The 24916-nt window shown below is 47.4% G+C and overlaps 2 protein-coding genes across 2 annotated transcripts in view; one reads left to right on the plus strand and one right to left on the minus strand.

Annotated features, from left to right (window-relative positions):
• The window catches only part of LOC309551481 (vomeronasal type-2 receptor 26-like), a gene marked incomplete at both ends in the record, with an annotated part of 1345010 nt that overhangs the window by 307463 nt on the left and 1012631 nt on the right, over positions 1 to 24916 (minus strand). The gene's annotated exons all lie outside the window — the stretch shown is intronic.
• The window catches only part of LOC309568960 (vomeronasal type-2 receptor 26-like), a gene marked incomplete at both ends in the record, with an annotated part of 48202 nt that overhangs the window by 520 nt on the left and 22766 nt on the right, over positions 1 to 24916 (plus strand). The window lies entirely within an intron of this gene.

Here is a 24916-nt window from a genome sequence, read left to right on the forward strand (position 1 = left end):
TTTGGCCCAGGCATGAGTTCGGGCCAAAAATTGTCTGTTCCCTCATTTGATGAACACCCAAATTATTGGGGCATTCGACTGTTTGTTTGGCCCGCAAGATGACCAAATGACCACAATGCATTGCGCTGCCGCACAGTGCATTGGAAGCCCTGATTGGCTGAAGCAATGAAAGCTTTGCCCAATCAGGGCATAGAGCACTGTCAGAGCCATAATTGGAGAAAGTAATGATGACTCTATTCAATCATGGCTCATTGTTCTTAGTCCCACCCCACACTAAAAATAATTCTTTCAACAGTGGCTATTTGTAGTGTGATGTCGGCATGGGGAGAGATAGAACAGGGCTCTGTTCAGTGCTACTAGAGCACTAGTGTGCTATAGTGTGCTATTCTGATTCTATTGTCAGTGTAGTATATCAGTTTAGTGTGAATCTAGTGATAGTTCAGTCAATATGAGTCTAGTGACTATTAATTTTTACATTAGTGTCAGTTTATTTTGTCAGGGCTGGTTAATGCAGTAAGTTACTGCACGTTTAATGCAGTATATTTCAGTGCGTTACTGCATATCTACTCAGTATATTTCAGTGAGTTAGTGCATGTGTAATGAAGTATATTTCAATGCATTACTACACAATTAATGCAGTATAATATGAAGGACTGAGATAAGCGATTTTACACCTCCCCCAATCACCCAGCGCTTAAGCACTCTGACTGTGCAAAAATGAATAAACAGAAGATACAATAAAACTCAATAAAACAAAGCTGCTGCCTAATCTAAAAGCATATAATAAAAGGTGCATACTACCTCCTACTAGAATAAGGGTCTTATACACAAGCAGCGCTGAGAAATGTCATGACTAAACATGAAAAAATGTGAAGGAAACATGCGAAAGAAACAGGGTCCATAGAGTCCATATATATTATGATAATGGTAAAGTCTCTGTAAAGTCCACAGCAGGAAGTAACACCAGTGTTAGAGCCGAACAGGAATCAATCCCTTCCCCTCACCATGTGAAACCTCTCCCATTGGTGTATTTAGGTTTTGTGCTGCCCTAGGCCTGATTAAACTTGTGCAACCCCTAATTTAAACCCACCCCTTCCTGTAAAGGCCACACCCCTTCCTGTTTATGACCCACCTGTCATCTGTAAACCACAGACCACAACCACAATCTATCAGTGCCCATCAGTGTAGACTCGTCAGTTCCCATAAGTTCAGCCTCATTAGTGCCTATCAGTGCAGCCTCCTTACTGCCCATTAGTGCAGCATATCAGTGCGGCCTCATCATTGGCCACCAGTGCAGCCCCATCAGGGCAGCCTCATCAGTGGCCATCAGTGCAGCATATCAGTGCAGCCCTAGCAATAAAGCTTATCAGTGCCTCCTCATGCCCATCAGTGCAGCATATCAGTGCTGCCTTATCAATGCAGCCTCATTAGTGCCCATCAGTGCAGTCTATCAGAAACCACCATTGACAGCACAAAACCTAAATACACCACTGGGCCTGCTCTCGGTCCAAATGTCCTCACTGGCCGATATTATCATACCAGGAGGTAGCAGTATGACCACTTTGTGGGGGTGCAAGACTGATTTGCCTCCTGGACCCTGCCCTCTGGCCCAGTTCACCCCATAAGACTGGCACTATACTAAAAGTCCCCTTTCTAAAAGACCCTTTTCGTGCGGGAGCCGAGAGAAGGCTGTTTTTTTTTTTGTGCGGGTTGCAGTTTTTTGCTGCCCCCCTGCAAAGTGCCGCCCTAGGCCTGGGCCTTGTTGGCCTAGGCCAAGATACAGCATTGACCTCTCCCCAGGGAATCGCACTTACCAGAAGACTGGCAAATAAACAGCCCAAAGACAAACAGGTTCCCAATCTCCAGTATCCGGACCACCGTCTGAGATGTACACTCTCTGATGTATAAGGCTGCTCACCCGGATATGTAACACTCAGATGTAGTGCATGGGAGGAAACATAAAGAGCACATAGAGCAGTATTGCTAATGCACACATTTATTGAGCCCAACCCCCCCTTCACAATTGCACTTACAACAAGACAAAGTAAAAACAGCGTAGAATCATATGCATAACTGAAGACAGTGACAGCCGCATTAGGGAGCCTACCAGACCTCCGCCATACTCGTCAGTAACCGGAAGTCCATGGAATGTACCGAGCCTCCCACCTGGCGTTTTGCTTCCTAGGTGACCATGTAGCTCGTGCCCTGACTGATTTCGTCTTACAAGACTTCAGCAGAGGGAGCGAGCACATGGCTATGGCACCATTATTTAACTCAAACCTCTGCCCCTCAATGGTTAACCCCTTGCTGCAATTTCTGCTTCACAAGAAGCTCGGCATCACAGGTGATCATTGATACTAAATCCTATGCAGAATAACATCACCCTTGCAGGCAACGAGCATCAAATCATAATATAATCACATAGCAGTGTACATCTATAATAAATCAATACATAAAAACATACAAAGAACCCAGCAAACATGAATATAAATGTATTGTTAAAAAAAATACATTTATATTCATGTTTACTGGTAAGTGTGATTCCCTGGGGAGAGGTTTCACATGGTGAGGTGAAGGGATTGATTCCTGTTCCTGCTCTAACACTGGTGTTACTTCCCGCTGTGGACTTTACAGAGACTTTCCCATTATCATAATATATATGGACTCTATGGACCCTGTTTCATTTGCATGTTTCCTTCACATTTTTTCATGTTTAGTCATGACATTTCTCAGCGCTGCTTGTGTATATGAACCTTATTCTAGTAGGAGGTAGTATGCACCTTTTATTATAATTAATGCAGTATATTCCTGTTCATTACTGCTCATTTAGCGCAGTATATTTTAAAGTATTAGTGCACGTTTAACTAAGTATATTTCAAAGCATTATTGCACATTTAACGCAGTATATTTAAGTGCGTTAGTGCACAATTAATGCAGATAATTTCAGTGCATTACTGCACATTTAATGGAGTATATTTCTGTGCGTTAGTGCATGTTTAACGCAGTAGATTTCTATGCATTACTGCACGTTTGGCACAGTATATTTCAGTGCATTACTGCACATTTAATGCCATATATTTCTTTGTGTTACGTGTCCTTTAGCGCAATAAATTTCAATGCGTCATGTGCCATTTAATGCAGTATACTTTAGTGCGTTTGTGCAGGTGTAATGCAGTATATTTCAGTTCTTTACATGATGTTTAATGCAGTATGGTTCAGTATGGTTCAGTGCGTTAGTGCACAGTTAACAAAATATATTTCTGTGCGTTACTGCTTGTTTAACGCATTATATTTCAGTGCATTAGTGCACATTTATTATGGTAAATTTCAGTGCATTACTGCACATTTAACGCAGTATATTTCAGTGCATTACTGCACGTTTAACGCAGTACATTACAGTGCATTACTGCACGTTTAACGCAATATATTTCTGTGCATTACTGCACATTAAGCACAGTATATTGCAGTGCGTTAGTGCAGTTTTACTGCAGTATATTGTAGTGTGTCCGTGGAGTGTGTCTGTGTAGTAACTACTCAGGTTAAAGTGCACAAAACACCACTTTCCATTAATTAAAGTGCATCCACGAACACATTTCCATATCTTTATTACATTTTGGTAATAAGCATCCCCCCCATCATGTCCAAGAGGCCAACAAAGAGAGACAGATGCTCCCATGGCACTGTGAGGGGGCCAGCAGCGTATGTTTTCACAGGCAAAGGTGGACATGGTCAGTCCTCGGGCAGGGCATCATTTCCCTCTGTTTAGTGATGTTGCCCATGCTATCCAGCCACAGCATGCAGTGGTGGACTGGCTTACTAAACCATCCTCATCCTCCTTCACCCAAGAAGAAACTAGTGCACAGTCCACTGCAGATGCCAGAGTGGCTTAGTCTGCCTCCTTGTCCACAGCTATTCCTGCTATAGCCCCAGCATTAGGCATGGAGGAGTCAGCTGAGTTCTATGAACACAGCGTCAACCACTTGCTCCTTGAGGATGCACAGCCATTGCTTGACACAGTTATTGGTTCTGAGGTTGAGGAAGGTAGGAACATGAGCCTACAGAGAGTTGAGAACACTGGTACACAAATTGGTAGTCATGCTCCCCCAGCTGCAGTGTATTGCCAAGTTGTCTTCAGTGGTAATGAGGATGGAGGAGATGATGATAATGAGGTCACTGACAAGACTTTTATGGAGGAAAGTGAGGGTAAGGAACAACCCCAACGAGGCAGCCGTTATGGAACAGTAGAGAGTAGAAACCCTATTCCATCACAATGTGGAGCTGTTATCTCCCACCACCCTTCCAACAGCTCCGCTGTCTGGGCCTTTTTTTAGCACATGTGCAGCTGATCGCTCTGTAGCAATTTGCAAATTTTGTCTAAAGTACATCAAGCATGGAAAAAACACCAGCCATTTGGGTACCACATGCTTGACAAGGCATTTAACCTCCCACCACTAAGCCCATTGGCAACAGCACCTGAAAGCCACAAAAAAGGGACTCAATTCCTTTCTTCCTCCTTACTCACCTCAGTCTACCTCTGCTATACCTCATGACCTCTCAGCAGCCCCAACTGACAGGGATGATGGTATAATGCAGGGTGTCCCAGGTCCTTGCAGCACATCTCTCAGTAGCATACCACCAGCTGTAGAGTATATCCAGAAAATTTCTCTGCCCCATCTGCTGGAGCGAAAAAAAAATACAGTCACTGCCACCCACATGCCAAGCATCTAAATGCAAGCTTGTCAAAGCTGCTGGCTTTACAACTTCTGCTTTTCCATCAAGTGGATTCTGCCCCCTTCAATGAATTTGCAGAATGTGCTGCACTACAATGACAGGTTCCCAGTCGCTATTTCTTCTCACGTAAGGCCATTCCAGCTCTGTACCATCATGTGGAACGCAATGTTGTGGCATCATTGGGCAAGGCAGTCAGCCACAAAGTCCATGTTACTGCTGACACGTGGCCCAGCAAGCATGGTCAGGGACGCTGTATTTCATTCACAGCTCATTGGGTAATTCTGCTTTCAATTCGGAAGGATGCCAGACAGGGCTCAGTGCTGAAGAGTTTTATGCCACCACGTCTCCATACAGCTAGTGGTGATGATGCAAGATTTGTCATCTCTACCCCCCTCTTCTCCTCTTCCTCCATGCCCTCCTCTGCTTAATTCTCCTATGAACCCCAAGTACTCCCTAAGGTACTATTCAATGAGTCAGGCTAAATGGGGTTATTCAATGAGTCCGGCTAAAAGGTGCCATGCAGTGCTTCAATCGGTGTGTCTAGGGGGCAGGAACCACACCGGAGCAAAGATTCTTGCAGCTCTGCAGGGGCAGGTCCAAGTGTGGTTCACGCCATGCCAGCTGGAATCAGGAATGGTGGTGTTCAATAATGGCACAAACCTCCTGTCTGCCCTTAGACAGGGAAAGTTGACACATGTGCCATGCCTGGCACATGTCCTCAATTTGGTGGTGCATCATTTTTTAAATAAGTACCCAGGGTTGGAAGATTTGCTTAAGCAGGCCAGAAGAGCATGTAGCCATTTCAGGCGGTCATACACAGCCAGTGCTCGTTTGTCTGAAATACAGCGGGAATTCCACCTGCCCGTAAACAGCCTGATTTGTGACATGCCCACCAGGTGGAACTCAACTTTGGCAATGCTGTAGCAGCTGCACATGCAGCAGAGGACCATCAACGAGTATCTGTGTGAGTATTGCACAACAACAGTCACCATTTGATTAGGCCACAAGGATGGGGAGCCGTAATGATGCATGCATCAGTGACACAATTCCTGTTGTGTCCCTGCTGGAGCAGACACTGCGCGGCATTATGGACAGGACACTCCATGCAGGGCAGCGGGAGGAAGAGGAGGACTTCCTTTCCTCTCAAGGACCGCTTTATGCAGACACCATTGTTCCTATGCCACAAACCCCACAAGAGGAGAGGGAGGAGGATGAGGATTCTGGCAGTTTTGGAGGCATTGAAGCTGAGGAAGACATACGTCAAACCTTAAGAGATGGTTTTCCATGCCCAGAAGCCTTTGGAGTAATATACGTGGCTGGAAGGAGGCAGTTGCAGATACTGTAATAAGACCAATATATATAGGATATACCTTGCGCTTAAAATCGAAAAGAAAAAGGATAAGATTGCTGCACCTTGATAAATTTAAAATACCGGAAACAGGCAAAAAATAAAACCGTTTCAACATGCGCTATCTATCCCATACACTCAGCTAGTTAATTTAGTGATAAATCAATAAGTGAAAAAATACAAAAACAAAAATATGGTCAATTAGTGAAAAAAATGTTCGTGTTAGCAGTAAAATTTAAACAAAATCAATGTCCTGGTGTTGGTTCCAAATAATTGTGCAAATACAATACACCGCTTCCCAGTGATATGCAAAATTCTCCAGTGCTCCACCCATGTGAAGAGATGTGCCTCTTACCGGAATTAAATGATCTCTAAATTATAGGAGATCATATACAGCTCTGGATGTGAAATATTATATGCAGCTCCTTGATCACAGGCGCTGACACCGTTCAGATGAATGGATCACATGCAGCTCACCCTCAATACCCGGCTCTCACCTCTCACTCAGACAAGATGTGATATATGGACAAGCAAAGAGGAAAACTGATGGCGCAGTATGTATGCTTTGAAATTTTATTAAAACAGCTATTGTATAAAATCAGTCAGGCAGCTTAGAGGAAGATAGGACCTTGGATAGCCCCAGCAGGCCCGGATCACAGTAACATAACGTCTCAACCCCTGTCTCCTTCCGACACGTTTCCCTGTAAAAGGCTATGTCCATTCCCAGACACGTTTTTTTGGGCTTTATAAATGCAATTATTTCTACAGCAGCTTCTATACACTGTACAGATGTTTCACTTTACAGGTAGACCCCCCCCCCCCCCCAGGCACTATATTGAAAGGATTTTGTTATTATTTTTATTGTTATTTCTCATTTTTATGTTTCCTCTTTAAGCATTAGTAAATCACTGCTCATTTAAAACGACATTTTTTACAAACATTTTTATCATTGTTACATGTCCCCAAGGGCAATACCCAGACCCCCATAACCATTGTATGCCAACTTACTTGTATATAAACCTTCAAAATTGGCACTTTTGATTTTTACAGTTTGAGTTCCGTAGACTTTAATGGGTTCATTAATGGTTCGTTTGTTCAGTTCCAAACTTTTGCTATGTTCGAAAGTTCTGATGTGAACTGAACAGGGGGTCATTTGGCCCATCCCTAATAGACACTCATAGAAGGACCACAACTTCTATGCAAATAAGATTTTGAAATGGAATGACCACCACTACTATCCATGGCCAGATTCATCCTAGGCCTTCTGAATGAATATGACTGTTTGGAGTAGTAATTCCCTCTGATCAGAAATTGGCAGTTATACAGATAGAAAATACATAGTTTGTAAACCCCTTAGAGCTACCTGGATTTCTGAATGAGTGGCTCCTTAAATGCAACTAAATAAAAAAATTCTATTAACAAAATATTGTCCCTCTCTCCCTTCCCTCTTCTGTAACAAAATATCACACCCACCCCCTTCCTCCCACAGTTGATACATGACGATCAGGTAGGCTTCATACCCTCTCGGGAGGCTCGTGATAATACCACGAAAGCGATTGATATCCTTCACCTGGCCTGTTCCCGGGGGACCCCAATGCTGCTTCTCTCGACGGACGCCGAAAAGGCGTTCGATCGAGTGAATTGGCTCTTCCTCCTGGAAACCTTGGAGCATGTGGGGTTGGGACAGCGTATGATGGCCTGGATCAGGGCGATATATTCACGCCCGTCTGCTTGTGTTAAGGTTAATGGCTTCCTCTCTGATCCGTTAGAGATCAGGAACGGTACGAGACAGGGGTGCCCTCTTTCTCCCCTGATTTTTGTGTTGACTCTCGAGCCCTTCCTGCGCTCCATCAGAGCGAGCTCCGATGTCACGGGCCTGCCACTTTCGGCGTCGTTCGCCCCTAAGGTGGCGGCCTATGCGGATGATCTCCTCTTCTTCCTTACTAGGCCGCTGATCTCTTTACCGAATCTTATGCGGGAGTTTAAGGCGTTTGAAACTCTGTCCTCGTACAAAATCAATTTCCAGAAATCGGAGGCCCTCCCGGTTGCGATGCCACCCGCTATGTCGCAGCTTCTCAAAGGCGATTTTCCATACAAGTGGAGCTCCTCCCACATCACATACCTGGGCATATCCCTCCCTAACTGCCCCAAACGCATCTTCGAATGCAACTTTCCTCCTCTTCTTGCCCGCATCCGGAAAGATCTGGACGGCTGGCAGAAAGGCATGTTTTCGTGGTTTGGGCGCTGTAACATTATTAAAATGACTGTCATGCCCCGTTTGCTTTATGTGCTTCAGGCCCTTCCGATACTTATTCCATTGCCCTTCCTCCGTGCAGTGAATGGGGCATTTCGTAAATTCCTGTGGACTCGAGGCCCCCCCCGGTTGGCATTGAAACTTCTTCGCATGCCCAAGCTCAGCGGCGGTATGGCTTTCCCGGACGCCATCATGTACTCTGCTGCATGCCATCTGGCCAGGACTCTGGATTGGCATCTGCATGGCCCCTTGAAACAGTGGGTGAGGATTGAACAGCTTTGCGGGGGACCTCCCCCGGAGTCTCTACTGTGGGGAACATCCCCCCTATCAAGGGAGGTATTGGATCACCCAACTGTTGGAGCCACGTTGCAACTGGGCCGTAAGCTCTGTAAGGAGGGCATCGTTGCGTCTTTGCCGTCCCCCTTGCTCCCGATCGTGGGAAACCCGGATTTCTCCCCGGGCCTCCATGACCCGGCATTCCGCAGGATGCAGGCCAACGGGGTCTACCAGGCCAGACATTTTCTTAGCGGGGACTGTTGGATGTCTCGCCAGGCGCTACTATCGAGGGACGTGTTTGCCGCCCTGTCGTTCTGGCAGAAGGTACAACTTGCCCATTTTCTCCGATCGCTGCCGCCGGCGATCTCTTTTGCCAGACGCCTCACGCCATTTGAAGAACTATGTGCGTCGGATGCTCCGGTGCGCCATGCTATTTCCCTGCTGTATCGTATCGTGACATCCCCTGGACAGTCCTCCAGGCCCCCCTATATTTCTCGATGGGAGCGTGATTTGGACATTTCCCTTTCGGATTATCAGGTGGAACGTATCCTTTTCTTCACCTTCAAAACCTCCACATGCTCTAAATACCAGGAGATGGGTTATAAGCTCTTGACCAGGTGGTACTATACCCCGGTTAAACTTCGCAAGATGTTCCCCTCCTGTTCGGATCTTTGCTGGCGATGTGGTATGGAGGTAGGCTCTCTCCTCCACATCTTTTGGTCTTGCAAAAAATTGCAATCTTTTTGGTCAGAGGTCCTGGTCAGAGTTTGGTATTATCCAAAAATTCACAGACCATACCCTTACTTTGCAACCAGCCCTATTCCTTCTTCACCATCACAGCTTCCCAAGGGCGTCTTATCGGAAGTCGATCTTGCCGATACTGCTGACAGCAGCAAAGAGCTGTATTCCTCTCCTGTGGAAGCAAACAAGCCCTCCTACCGTGGCGATGTGGTTGCGTAAAGTTGCGTTTATTAATGAGATGGAAGACCTGGTAGCGGCCGAACGGGGCACTAGGGAAGGGTTCCTCAAGCGTTGGTTTTATTGGCATGAGTTCAGCTCGTCCACGGAATACCGGGACCTTGTCGCTTAGCTGATCCGCTCACACTGGATGGCCTTCTCCCCTAGTCGCCCCCCTGCCCCCCCCCCTTTTTTTTTTTTTTTTTGTCCTCTCTTCATGTGTTTGTCCTGTCTTCCCTCTCCCCCTCCCCTCCTCCCGTCTTCCCCCCCCTTCTGCAGTAGCTCTTCCTGCTCTTTGCTCTGTACTTCCTTCACCTGTTCTCTTTTTTCTTTCATGTTTTTCTCTCTTTTCTCTTTTTGGAAAATTCCCCCGTTCTTGTAAGGCATGCATGACACTACGACCTCTTGTGGTTTCTCGGATTGGTGACCCCGTCGGATGCTCCCCGCACTCCGGTGTGCCGGCCATGTGACAGATGCCGGAGGGAGTGTGGGTTGGTCTGGGAACCTACCGTCCTGAGACATACCTTAATGCATTGTATGTTATCATTTCTCATATACGGCTATGTTTATATGCTTTCCGCCTCATGTTACGCTGTTCTCTTGTTACTTGGCTGTATCTCACTTCACTGCCATAGATGACTTGTATGCCTTTATCTCCTCAATAAACATTGAATTTGAAAAAATATCACACCCAGCACTTTACATTGTCATACATACTGGTGGAAAACTAGTTGAAGAAATCAAAGTCCTTCATAGAATTACATTCAGTGGGCTCCATTCACAAAGCGGTATCTTACAGTATCCGAGTATGTGGTATGATACCGCACAGCATTTTTTGGCATTCACTAAAAAACGCTATTAAAATTCCACATGCACTATTTCATGATGTTATGCAGTATTTTAGTAGTGAAAGCCAGCAGTAATTTACCATTCTTAACAAATAATGTAAATAGCTGGTTGTAAGGAGTGGGCAGCCACCGGCATCCTTAATAACCAGAAAACAACATGGCATCCTTAACAATTAATGAGTCATCAGCAGTCAGCGGGGTTTCCTGCTGACAGCTGAATGTAAAAAAAAATGAATTGGCAGCAATGAAAATTAAGAAAACAAATGACGTGGGGTCCCCCCCAATCCATAACTTTCCCTTTGGGCCTGGTATGAATTTTTAGGGGAACCCCATGCCAAAATCGAAAAAAAAAATGGCACAGAGTCCCCACCAAAATCCTTAGCAGATGCTTTTCTTAGCATGCAGCCTGGCAGTTTAGGAGTGGGGGAATGAGCAAATGTCCCCCTCCTGAACCATATCAAGCCCCGTGCCCTCAACACGGGGGGGGGTACTTTGGGGTAGGGGGTCTTTCTCCCCCAAAGCACCTTGTCCCCATATTGATGCAGACAAGGGCCTCTTCCCCACAACCCTGGCTGGTGGTTGTGGGGTTCTGAGGGCAGGTGGCTTATATGAATCTAGAAGCCCCCTTTAACAAGGGGACCCCAAGATCCTTCCCCAGATCCATCCCCCTATGTGAATGAGTATGGGGTACATAGTAACTCTACTCATTCACCAAAAGAAAAGTGTAGTGTAAAAAAACACAGGAGGCACTTTTTGACAAGTCCTTTAGTAAAATAAAAATAAAAAAAGTCTCCTAGTGTAGATCCATTGTCAATCATGATGCCTGCTGCCACAGCTGACCTGAAGGAAAAAGCCCTGCTTCTGACGAAGGCTTCCAGAGTCTGAAAGCTCTGCAAACTCCCGCTGCTAAATAAATGAAGGGGCGTGGTCACCCGGTGAAAACACAAGGCGGCCCGCCCCTTGTGACATCACTGACTGGGGTCATGCTAGGTTGGTGACAACGCAAGGGGGCGGGGGCCACCAGGAGATGCCACCGGCCTTGCCTCTTAGCTTTGGGTCAGCTGTGGCAGCCGGCATCATGATTAACAATGGATCTACACTGGGGGACATTTTTTTTACATTTTTTTTTTTTTTTACGAAGGCCTTGTCAAAAACTACCTACTGTGTTTTTTTACACTTCACTTTTTTATGGTAAATGAGTAGGGATACTTTGTACCACATACTCATTTACATGAGGCAGCTGGGATCTGGAGGCCGCTTATTAAAGTGGGTTTCCAGATTCTAATAAGCCTCCAGCCAGCAGACCCCCCCAGACCAATGGCCAGAGTTGTGCGGAGGAGTCCCTTGTGCTCATCAACATGGGGACACGGTGCTTGGGGGGGCAGACCTCCCCCTGCCCCAAAGCACTCCTCCACGTTGAGGGCATGTGACCTGGCATGGTTCAGGAGTGAGGGCAATTCCTCACCCACCTTTCCTGACCTGCCAGGCTAAATTCTTGGATAAGGGTCTGGTATGGATTTTGGTGGAGACCCCACACCATTGTTTTTCTAAATTTTTAATTGCCGGAAATTCTTTTTTTTTAATGTTGAATATTGTTATTTAAATTATTTCAAGTCGTAACAAACAAGGGAGAAGGAACAGGTAAAATCATAACAGCACCAAAGGGAAACAAAATCATAGATTGCAACAATATAGCCAGTAGAACAAGGGTGCAATAGTGCAGCCCAACTTTAAGGCCCCTTTCCCACTTATGCGATGTGATTTTACCGCACTTTTGCCGCAATTTTGCGGCACGATTTTGACACGACTTTGCCGCGATTTTGACGCAATTTTGAAAACAATGGCTATGGCTCAAAACGCAATCAAATCGTGGCAAAGTAGTGCAGCAACTACTTTGAAGTCGGTGCGACTTCAAAACGCACTGATATGAATGGGGCTCATTGAAAATAATGGAAAACAACTTGTCATGCGATTTTGCGGTCCAAAATCGCGGGAAAAGTCGCACTAGTGTGAAAGGGGCCTAAACCTGCAAGGTAAAACATGCACAACATTAACAAACCCATGGCTAAAAATGGTACAATATCCCATAGATTGGAGCCTCTAGCGTCTGCTCTCTAACAGGCCCACGGCCGATCCGCCCAAACACCCCAAATGGGTGCAAACTGTGTCCAGGCGGGGGGGGGGTGGTCCCTCTGAGATCTAAGTGGCAGTGGACCTCCATGTGTATGGGAGGGCAAGTATTCAAGTCAGCAGTTGATAATCGTGGCACTGAAAGAAGATAAAGAAAAGGAGGGGGATACCTTTTGGTGGTAAGGCAATACAGTTTAGCAGAGCTTGAGGCCTTTAGCGCCACTGGGGTGTAACAACCAGTGGACCCATCTTTTGCAAAAGATAGGCATTCTATGGTCTTTAATGGCTAAGAATTTCTCAAATTGGCATTGGGTGTTAATCCGTGAAGTGAGTCCCTGTACGTTTGGTGACATAGGTGACTTCCAATGATGGGTGATGGTAGTCTAGCCGCGAACGAGATATGCAGTACTACAGGCTGATACCAAGGAGGAATAGAATCGATTCCCAAGTTCAATAGTGCTATGGCAGACAGGACTGAGAAGTTCGAGCCCAATCAAGGCCCCCTATCCAGAACGGTTGAATAACAACACAATCCCATAGGATATGGTACAAAGTACCTTTATTTTTGCAAGTCTCCAGCACAGTTCGCTGGAGGAGGGATAGATTTTAGAGAGCCTGTGGGGGGTTAGGTACCACCCGTGGTATATTTTCAGAAGTTGATCCCAATGATCAACACATTTAGACAGTTTATAATTGATCGTGATGGCCTTATGCCATTGCAAATCCGTAAAGGATACTTGGAGTTCAGATTCCCTTTTAGCCCTGCTTTTTCCTTTCGAATTTGCTTGGGCAGTCATATACAAGTCATAAAAGAAGGAGATGCCCCGCGTATTTGGCTGAGAAAATCCCATGCCTTAGTGGGAATGGATAACTGAAAAGCAATTTTGTTAGTGTTGTGAAAATGGCAAATTTGTGCAATTTTTTAGCTATCAGTGGGGTGGGAGCTATCTTTAACGCTTTACCAGAAATTATGACCTCTCTTTTTCCAATCAGATATCGAAAAGAATAGGATTATCCATTCGTAAGCTCTTAACCGGATATCTAGAGCACTCCTATTTAGGAGTCCTATTTATACTCTAATGGCGGATGGTAAGCATAGACCGGCAAGCATCCAAAGTAGCTTTGATGATAGGATGTTGAATTTGGTATGTCGAGGAGGACAGGAATGAGGCAGCTAATAGCACACCCCCCAGATTCTGATGGGCTAGCAGGGATCTTTCCATGGATATCCGAAGTTTGTCAGCTGGTGCCTGTATCCAATACTGTATCTGGTCAAGGAGTGAGGCTTTATGGTATAAGAGGAGGTTGGGGAGCCTTACACCTCAGTGGGACCGCCGATTCACCAGCGTTTTAAGGGCTATTCTCGGTCTTTTACGGGACCATATCAAGGTCCTAAGGAGGGCATTACGAAAAAGCTGGATGGTAGGGGAATTGGGAGGGTGCGAAAGAAGTATAATATTTTAGGAAGGAGCTGCATCCTAAATGCAGCCTCTTTGCCTAGCCAGGACAGTTGTGCTTTGTCTATCTGTTTCACATCATTAGTAGGGGTTGGAAATTGGCCCCATATAATTTGGAGGTGGATGGTGTCAGCTGGATGCCTAGGAAAAGATGGCATTTTGTTCCCAATGAAAGGGAAATTGTACTTTCAAGCGGGGCAGAGTATCATGGGCTATGTGAAGTGGGAAGTGCTTGACATTTGGTCATGTTAAGCTTATAATAAGATACCCGGCCAAAGGTATCCACTACATGTTGGACTTGGGCTAGGGAGGCTTTTGGATCAGACAAGGACAAAATGATGTCCGCAAAGAGCCCTTATTTGTGGTCTCGGTCGCCTATTGTTATCCCTCTAATAAGCGGGTCTGCTCTCATATCTGCGGCTAGAGGCTCGATGGCCAAAGTAAAAATTTTGGGGGACTGTGGGCAGCCCTGCCTAGTGCCATTGGATGGATCAAAGGACTTAAATAGAGAGCCAGAGGTAAACACTTTTGCAGAAGGGTTTTTGGATAAAGACATTATGGCAGAGTGGAGACAACCTACAATACCAAACTTGCTCAAAACCCTATCCAGGTATAGCCAATGAACTCTATCAAAAGCCTTTTCCGCATCCAAACTGAGGAGCACGGAAGGCAATTGACGAGTCCCGGCCTGGTGTATGATATTAATCATCCTCCTTGTGCCGTCCGGCGCCTGTCTGCCTTTAACAAAACCGTCTTGTTCTGGGCCAATAAGGGTTGGGGTGATATCTAAGAATCTATTCGCTAGTACCTTTGCGTATATCTTTACATCTGAATTTAGCAAAGATATAGGCCAGTAGTGTTGAGGGAGGGTGGGATCTTTACTCAGCTTCGGGAGAGTGATAACAGCTTCCAGGAGATTGCCTTATTAAAAAGAGTTGTCAATGTCAAGTAAGGTGTGAGAATTTCAGAAAATGCTTTATAATATTCAAGGGATAGGCTGTCTGAACCAGGCGACTTGTGGATTGGGAGACTTTTAATTACCTTGGCAACTTCTTGAGGTTCTAGAGGGCTATTAAGGGTCTTCAGGGTCGGGGCATCTATCGAGGGGAGTTTTAACTTGTCCAGAAAAGCATTAATTGACTCTAGGGAGGGCTGGTGCACACTAGGGTCATCCTTCAGGTTTTATAATGAATAGTAATAATCGCAAAAATGTTGCTCTATGTCATGCGGACTAATGGCAAAGGTGCCCCTAGCATGGTGAGTCAGTTGGGAGATACGGGTCTTATTGCACTGACGCTGTAGTTGTCTGGCCAATCATTTCCCCGCCTTGTTCCTCTGTGAGTAGGAAGATGCTTTTAATTTCAGGATATATTTGTCATGGTTACCTAATAGGGCTAGTCTGAGATCTGACCTCATCTTAGTGAGTTCAGTGAGAACCGAGCCCTGCAGGGTGGTTTTATGCAATTTCTCCAACCGAGTAATTTCCTCCAGAAGAGAAGAGACATACCGGGTTTTTATATTCTTATCTCTGGCATTCATCTATATCAGCAATCCCCTAGCGAATGCCTTGTGAGCACATCATAGGTTAAAGATATCTTCCGATCCTTCTGCATTGAAGAAAAAAAAAGACAGGCCTTCATTTCCTCAGGGCCGGATCAGCTAGTAGAAATGTATTGTTCCTCCATAAGGAGGTATTAAATCTGGGGTGACCATCCACAATCTCAAGGAAGAACGGCGCATGGTCAGACCAGGGGATATGGGCAATTTCTGCACCAGTAACTTTTTGTAAGAGCTTACGGTCAGTCAGAAAAAAGTCAATTCTGGAATAAGAAGATTGCGGATTAGAAAAGAAAGTAAAGTCCCTTCCAGTGGGATTCAAACAACGCCAGGGGTCGTGAAGGTCCTCTTGAGAAACAAAGGGGACCAGTCCTATCTTCTTGTGAGGTCCAGCAATGGAATCCATAGATGCATCCATGGTGATGTTAAAGTCCCCACATAGGAGAACGTAACCCTTCTGGATTGATCTCACCCTCTTAAGTACTTTCTGGACAAACCTTTGTTGATGTGTATTAGGAGCATATAAAGTGACTCGGTGTAGGTAACGTTATTCACTGTTGCCACAACAATAAGGTACCAACCATTGACATCCACTATGAGGTCCAGGAGGTGAAAGGATAGAGTGTCTCTGAACGCCATCAGAACACCCCTTTGCTTTTAAGTATAGTTTGTCTAGAAAATATGCAGAAAAGACTTGTGAGAACATTTAGGTGGGTTTAGTGCAGTGAAATGTGTCTCCAGCACGCATAGAATGTCTGCTTGCTTGGTTGTAGCATGTTTCCAAAGAGATCTCCTTTTGTGCGGGTTATTTAGCCCCTGTACATTAAGTGATAGTAATTTCAGTACCATGGTAACAGATGGGAGTGAGCTCATTTAGAGAGCGCCATATGGACAGAGGAGATAGTAGAACAGTTCATGGGGCACCGATGATAGTTGTGCAGGTTAAACAGCAAGAACGACAAAACAACAAAAAGAGAAGATGGCAAAACATACAGGCAACTGCCCAGGTAACATAGGGCCTCAACAGGCCCAGTGTACAGGCGAATCCTGTACGCATCAAACATTGGGTAAAAATAGAAAGTCCAGCCGGATGGGATCAGTCAGTTCAAGAGGGGAGAGGTAGCCTAGAGAACCCATTACAGAAGTTCCGGGGCAAAGGAACCACAGGTGGGAAGGTATGGAAGTCAGTGACCCGAAGCGCTCGCATGCGAGGGTTGGTCTGCTATATCTTCATCTTCCTCTAGGGGAAGTAGTCCCCATTTCCTCATTAGGAGAAGGTCATCATCCAGGTCAGAAATCCAGAAGGCCCTGTTGTTCCTTTCAATTTCAAGTTTAGTGGGAAACTTCCACCTTTACTTGATGTTGTTATTGTGCAGAATATTTGTGATGGTATTGAGGTTTTTTCTAGCAGTGACAGTGGCTTGGGAAAGATCTGTGTACAGTGAGATGCCTGCGTAGGTAGGTAGCATTAGTCGGTCTTTTACATGAAAAAAAAATATTTTTGCTATGACATATCTAGGAACCCTCTTGGGTAAGAAGGACGGTTTAGGGAGCCTAGGGGCTCTGTCAATTATCAGATCTTGGGGGGCGTGGCTAAGATGGCGGCGTGAGTGGACGTCTTCTCCGGAGCTCTGCTGATATACCGGCTCATTTATCCGTCCCCAGGTGGCTGATCCCTCCTTGTTTTGGCTCGTTTTGCTGCGGATGCCGACCAGATCTTCGGGTAGGGCGAAGGGCGGGAAGAAACTACGCTTTCCCCCGGGACTCCCAGTCCTTTCTCCCGCCGCGGCCTCCGGCAATGTGCAGCCCTCACAGCGCAAGAACATGGCGTCCCCAAAGGAGGGGAGGTGACCTTGCCTATACAGCCCCCTGGTATCCCAGAGGTGATGGCGGCGATCACGGCCTGTCAGACTGCTCTCACGAATAAGATTGAGGCTGTGCAGCTGGACGTCGTGCTCATCCGTTAGGGTCTGGACAGGATCCGAATGCACCTCACTTCAGCGGAGAAGTGAGTGGGGCAGGTGGAGGACACAGTGGCGGACCACTCCGCGGCCATTCGCACCCTGCAGACCAAGGTGAGAACCCTGGAATATAAAGCCGAGGATGCAGAAAACCGCTGCAGACGCAACAATATTCGTATCATTGGCCTGGCCGAGGGAGTGGAGGGTAAGGATGCTACTATTTTTGTGGAGGAACTGTTTCCTGTCCTTCTCCCTGCGGCCCGCCTGTCCCCCCATTTTACTGTGGAGTGGGCGCATAGGGTTCCCCCTCAGTCGGGCCCCCCTGGGTCTCCCCCACGCACCTTAATTCTCCGCTTGCTGAACTTTCGGGACAGGGATGAGATTCTCTGGGCTGTGAGGGCTGTGGGGGAGCTCCGCCACCAGAATAACTGCCTGATGCTTTTCCCGGACTATTCCATTGAAACTATGATTCCATCAAGGCCTCCTTGCGTGCCTGAGGGATTAAATATAGTGTGGTGTTTTCTGCTAAACTCAGGGTGGTGGATGGGGAATCTGTCCACTTTTTCAACTCACCTAAGGATGCTGCTGCCTGGATGGAGACCCTTCCCCCCAAGACAGAGGCTGATGGTCGCTCCGTGTGCTGGGGATGTATCTCCTTGTTCTCCCTTTATCCCTGTCGCTGGAGCGGCGGGTGCTTCCTACCCTTGTTTATAGCCCTGGGATGATGTTTTGTCCCTGCTGTTCTGGATCTTGTCCTGGGCTGCATTTGGAATACTCATCTGTTGTGATTTTGTTGGCCGTCCTGCCCTGCTGGATGCGATCGAGGGACAGCGCCTGACACTGTAACTAAGTTATCTTTCTCCACGTAAGACTGTGCCCCTGGCTCTGCTGGGTGTTTCTCTCCTGTTTTGGAACTTTGCCACTTATTGCCGGTTTAAGCATCTCCTTGTGGGATAGACTGCTGTAAGAACTCCAGACCATCAGCTCCACCTGGGTTCCCGGGGCTCCGGGGTCCCTTAGGGCGGTCTGGCTAGCCATGTGCCTCCTCAATGTTTTTTTCTGCCCTCGGGCTTTTGGTTTGGGACCAGTGCGACCCCATGTTCGGGGGGGGGTTCGCGGGGTGGGGGGGAAGGGGCTGTTGGCTACTGTTAGCCGGACTGGGGTCCTATTGGGCCTCCTGTGTGTTTTTTGTTTTTTTATACGTTTTGCTTGTTTCCTTTACAGGTTCCTAGTTGCTATGGTTTTGACACATGTATGGTGATTACTGCAGTTTCTGGTGGTCTATGGTTCGGGGGGGTGGGTGGGGGGAGCTTCTTCTGTTGCTCTTCTTCCTTCTGGCCTGTCGTTGCTCCCTGCCTGCCCCTTGTCTGTCCTCTGTCTTACTTTTCTTTCTGCACTGTTCTGATGCCTGACACTAGTGTTCTCTCCTGGAATGCCTGGGGCCTGGGTACGGCGGTGAAGCGCTCCTTGGTGCTTAATTACCTACGTCAGCAGTCCCCTCATATTTGTATTCTGCAGGAAACACACCTTTTGGAATCTAGAATTCTGGGTCTGAGACGTGCTTGGGTGGGCACTCACTATCACTGTACTCTAGTTATGCTCGTGGGGTCAGTGTTCTGGTCCATAGATCATTGCCCTTTACTCTCTTGGATCTCTGCACTGACCCGGAGGGACGTTATGTGATCATCCATGCCCTTGTCGGGGGGTCCCCCATGGTTGTGGTGGGGTTGTATCTTCCGCCCCCTGCTGAGCTCCCCCTTCTGACTTTAATCATGGAGGTGGTCCTCGGCTATGGGGTGGCCTACTTCCTCATACTAGGTGATTTCAATATGGTAATGTGCCCAGAGTGGGACAGGCTGCACTCCTCTGCCTTGGGGCCCTCCCGCCTTGCTCACTGGGCTGAGGCCTTTGCCCTGACTGATGTCTGGTGGCACTTTCACCCCACCACTCGAGCATACACCTGTCATTCGGCGTCCCATCCGTCCCTATCCCGGATAGACCTGGCGTTTGCTTCCCACATTGCTCTACGTAGGGTTTCAGAGGTGTCTATCCTGGCTAGGGGTATATCAGATCATGCGCCACTTCTGGTGTCGTTGAGGGGGGTTCCCTCGGGCGGGGGCTTGTGGAGTCTCTCCAGATTCTGGGCCTTGCACGAGGGGGTTCAGGAGAATATTCAGGAGGGGATTGAACGTTTTTTGCAGGATAACGCAGGGACTGCAGAGCCACCCGTCTTTTGAGACTCGTTTAAGGCTTGGCTTCAGGGAGAATATGGGCAATGTGTTTCGGAGGTGCGCAGGGCCTCTGAGAGATCTCTGGGGGGACGTGAGGAGGAGGCTCGGGTGCGGGAGGAAGCGTATGTATCTGACCCCTCCTCGACCTCCGGTGTGCTCTCAGGGAGGTCCATCTGCTTCGGGCTGAAATGACTCGTAAGTCGATGTTGTCCTCGGCTCAGAGGGTCTATGAGTATGGTAACAAGAATGGTAAGCTCCTGGCCTGGTTAGCGAAGGGTATTGCTCTTCTGGTTCATATTAGTGGGATTAGGGTGGCGGATGGTGTGCTACTCCGTTCCCCGGGGGACATTACTGCCAGATTCCAGTCCTTTTATGAAACGCTATATTCCTCTAGGGTGGATTACACGGAGGCTGAGATGGGTTCATATTTGGATCAGGTGGACTTTCCCATCTTGGAGGTAGAGGTTAAACAAGAGTTGGAGGCAGACAGAACATTGGAGGAGGTGCAGGAGGCCCTTGGTCTCCTGCAATCGGGCAAGACCCCTGGGGTGGATGGTATTCCTACGGAGCTGTATACGGTGTATCAGGATCTTTTGGCCCCCCGTTTGGTCTCCCTGTTCGAGCACAGTTTCTCCCATGGCTGTAACGCTCCTTGCGTTTCTTATAAGGTGTGGATTTTCAGCTGCAGAAGTAGTTCCACGTCAGTAGTCACGTAGGAGATATGCTGAGATACCAATCCCAACCTCAATGACTCATCATGTATGGAAGGTCTTATTTCAGCCAGTAAATACACACAGTAATTAAGCTGGTTCCTAGTGTGACTTTATATACATGTGGTAAGACAATGATAAAGGTCTTAGGGATAGGTTTGAGTGGAAGTGGTAGGTGACAGACACTTGAGGTGAGACAGTGCAGATGGATGCAGCAAGGGTTAGCGATCATGTATGATAACAGATGACAGAGTAGCAGGTGCATACAGGAGAGATCAACCCAGTGCAGGAAATAGTAGCAGTAGCCTCAAGAGCTAGCAATCTAGTTATGCAGATGTAAAAGACAGTCCTTGCTATGCAGAGCTAAATAGTGTAAGCCTAGTACAAGTCTATAGAGATTTCCCCTGTGGGGTACTTAGCACTAATAGCGATAGCCGAAGGATCGCTCAGGAGATGCGGATAATCCAGTAGCAGGATGCAGGGATCAGCGCAGCGAGGTTCGTCAGCGAGGAGAGCTTGCAAGCATGGAAGCTTCAAGCAAGATTAGTATCCAGGTACTGGTGTTTGAACGAACACATGTGAGTGAGAACCGACGCCCTAAATAGCCATCTAGTCCGGCGCTGGGTGATGACAGCTTCAGCCTTAAAGGGAAACACACCTATATGTGTTTCTTCTGTCTAGGTAGATGGAAATCACCCGGAATAAATGTGATAGGAGGCACTGAGAGTGCCAGAACCTTACAATGGCTCTCTTCCTGCCTCTATGATGGAGGAGGTCATCATCCTGGTCCCCAAACCTGGGGGAGAAGGACACGGAGGACTGTGCCTCTTACAGGCCGATCTCCTTGATCAATGTGGATGGGAAGATTCTGGCTAAGGTGCTGGCTCGCAGACTCGCTGGGGTACTTGATGTGCTGGTGAAGGCAGACCAGACGGGCTTTATGCCGGGTAAGGGGACTGACATTAATTTGCGACGGCTTTTTTTAAACCTGGTGGCCGACCATGTTGATGGTGGTCAGCGAGTCATAGCCTCTCTCGATGCCAAGAAGGCTTTTGACTCTGTGGAGTGGGGGTTTCTGTGGGAGGTGCTGCAACGTTTTGGATTTGGTCCCAATTTCCTGACTTGGCTGACTCTACTCTATCAATCGCCTGTGGCACGGGTTCGCACTTCTGGGGGAATCTCTGGATCCTTCCCCCTGCAGAGGGGTACTCATCAGGGCTGTCCGCTCTCACCCTCCTTATTTGCACTAGCCCTTGAGCCCCTGGCCATCTTGATTCGGGGATCGCCTTCCGTCGTGGGTCTGCGGGTGGGCCCCCTGGAGAAGAAGATTTCTCTGTATGCACATGACACTCTTTTGTACCTGCATGATGCTGACTCCTCCTTGCGGGCTGCCCTCGAGATCTTTGACGAGTTTGGCCGTTTCTCTGGTGTTAGAATAAACTGGTCCAAGTCGGTTCTGTTCCCCTTGGACACGGGAGCTAGGACTGGCGCGGAGGTGACCCCTCTGCGGTGGGTGGACCAATTCCGATATTGGGGTATAGAGGTGCGAAGGGACCCGGCCTCCTTTAGATCCTTGAACCTTGATCCCCTTGTTGCCCATCTCCGGGACAGATGTGCACTCTGGGCCTCCTTGCCGCTTAACCTTATGGGTAGAATTAATTTACTCAAAATGATTTTTTTGCCCAAGTTTTTATATTTTTTTAGGAACTGTCCGGTTTGGCTGCCTCTATCCTTTTTCAAACTTATTGACGGACTTGTGGGTTCCTTTATTTGGATGGGAAGGTCTCCCCGATTAGCGAAATCTACCTCGTGTCTCCCAACTAGCTGTGGGGGGTTGGCCATGCCTGACTACCGGACCTACTACTGGGTGGCGGTGCTGGTCACATTGGCTGATGGTATCCACAATCGTGGGGGAACGCGGATGTGTGTCTGGAGGCGGCTCTGTTAGGGTCCTTGCAGGGTCTTAGTAATTTGGTGTATAGGGGGATCCGGGCCTGCCCTCCGGCTCTTCAGTCCACTAGCGTTACCTTGCGGGTATGGGTGGCGGCTTGGCTGCGTTTACTGCATTTTACTAGGTGGTCTCCAGTGTGCCCCCTCTGGGGAAACCCCAATTTGCGGCACCTGTGGTCTATGCAGGATCCCCAGATATGGGCGAGGTATGGGGTGAGGACCCTTCGGGATGTGTGTCCGGCGGGTTCCATCCTCCCCTTCTCTGATCTTCAAAGGGCGCGGGGCCTGCCGAGATGGATGTACTTTCGATACCCCCAGCTACATGATGCCATCCGGGCTCAGTTCCCTGAGGGTTTAACCTTGGAAATGGACCCGGTGGAAGAGCTGCTGGCACATGAGGTCTTGGCCTAGCCACTTTCCTCCCTCTACCTTACCCTGCAGTGTACTCACTCTCCTCGAATGGATAAGCTATGGGATTCGTAGAAGGGTGACCTTCCGGACCTGGACAGGGTGGATTTGGAGGATTGCTTTGAGACAAAGAACAAAATTGATGATTTCTGCCAGGGATCGTTTGATTCAAACCAAGTTTTTGCACAGAACCTACTACACCCCTCAGAGGTTACATAGAATCTTCCCCCAGAGATCTCCGAACTGCCCGTGCTGCCTCACTATGGTGGGGACTTTCTTGCATATGTTTTAGGATTGCCCTAAGGTGGCACAATTTTGGTTGCAAGTTTTTGATGTTATTAATCACAGGTTGGGAATGGCTCTCCCGTTTTCGCCAGCCCTGGCCCTATTGGGTATTGCGGATGACGATCAGAGACCTAGAGCCACAAAACTGCTAATCAATTATTTGTTGTACTATGCTAAAAGAGAGATTATTCTGAAGTGGATTGCCCCCCTCGTGGTCTCCTGGGAACACTCTATAGATGCTGTTCTGCCATTATATAAACTGACTTACCTGCTGAGAAACTGTCCTAAAAAATTCAACAGGGTATGGCAGCCTTGGCTGGCACCTATGGGTTAGGTGCAGGTGCTGGCCCTGTTATAGATTTGGTGTTCTCTGACAGGAGTACAGAAGGATTGTTGGAAAATATCATCCTATGTGATAGTTTTGTTTTATGCAGTGCTACTTGCGTGATACTTGTATTTCCTGTTATGCTGTTGTTGTTTATCTTGTGAATGTGTCATTCCAATTTTTTCAATAAAGGAACCGTTTGAATCGTAAAAAAAAATTATCAGATCTTGACCTTGTACGTCAGGGAGGAGTTCAGCAATCATCTTTTGTAAATATGAGCGGAGTTCCTCTGCAGGAACTGACTCCGCAATGCCACGAAACGTTATATTATTGCGGTGGGAGCAGTCCTCCAAATCTGCCATTTTAATTTTCATATTGGGCATTTCTTCCAACAGAGCATCATGTGCATCCACTAACTCATTATGAGCTTAAGTGTAATCACTCATGTTAAATTTCACATGATCAATCCTCTTGCCTAGAACCTCAATTTCCACCCTGGTTTGTTTTAATGAAGCATGACGTGTCATGTTGCAGAGCCCCCCACAGGGTAATAAGCATGTCCTTCATAGTGGAATTAGTTATGGGTTGGCCAGTAATGGGAAAAGCATCCAGTTTTTCTCCAAAGTGATTAATGTCAGGTGGGATGGGTAGAGTAGAGGGAGAGGCACTTACTTGGGTATTTCCTATGTCCAGTTTTCTCCTCAGTTTTACTGGGCTTTGAAATACTGAGGAGCCAGGGCAGTCATTTCCCTCCTGTGTGCGCTCCTGCCTGGGTGGGCCTGTCTCCTGAGACACAGCAGCAGCCGCTGCTTTGTGTCTGTGTGTCAGTGCTGTGGAGCCGGTGCCATTTTGGATCCTCTGAGGCCCCGCTGTGCTGAAGAAGTCCGTGAGTTTGCGGGGTCCTTCCCTCGATTTGCATTTCCCCATGTGGAGAGTAGTGCTTTAGGGTGGTAATCGCGGCTTCAATGGGTTAGATCACTGCCTCCCTTGTCGCTGTGAGCCGCCGTTACAATCCCGCTCTGACGGAGCTCTGAACTAGGCGTCCATTAACTCTGGCCGCCGGCCACTCCCTCGGCAATACTTTTTTTTTACGTTCAACTGTCAGCGGGGAACAAAGCTGACAGCTGACGACTTATCATTTGTCAAGGACGCGGGAGCCACACGCTCCTTAAAAACAATGTTGTTTACTGGTTGTTAAGAATGCCGTCACCTGCCAGTTCCCTAAATATTGCATTACTTCTTTACCTCATGTGTTTATTTATTTATTTTCCATTTGCAAATTGGCTTTCACTCCTGTTTTATGTGTTTACTTACCGTTTTTGCCTTATGCTGCATAAAGCAATAGTGAATTGCCATTTTCAGGATCACATTCTGTATTTGGGAAAACACCTAAATACCACATGTGATCTGCTTGGAGCCCAATACTGTATGTCTGAACCTGTTAGATAGTGACAGCCAGAAAAGATAGTATTCAGACTCCGCTACTCT

This window comes from Pelophylax lessonae, assembly GCF_965119305.1.
Source record: "Pelophylax lessonae genome assembly, chromosome: 1".
NCBI classification, from domain to species: domain Eukaryota; kingdom Metazoa; phylum Chordata; class Amphibia; order Anura; family Ranidae; genus Pelophylax; species Pelophylax lessonae.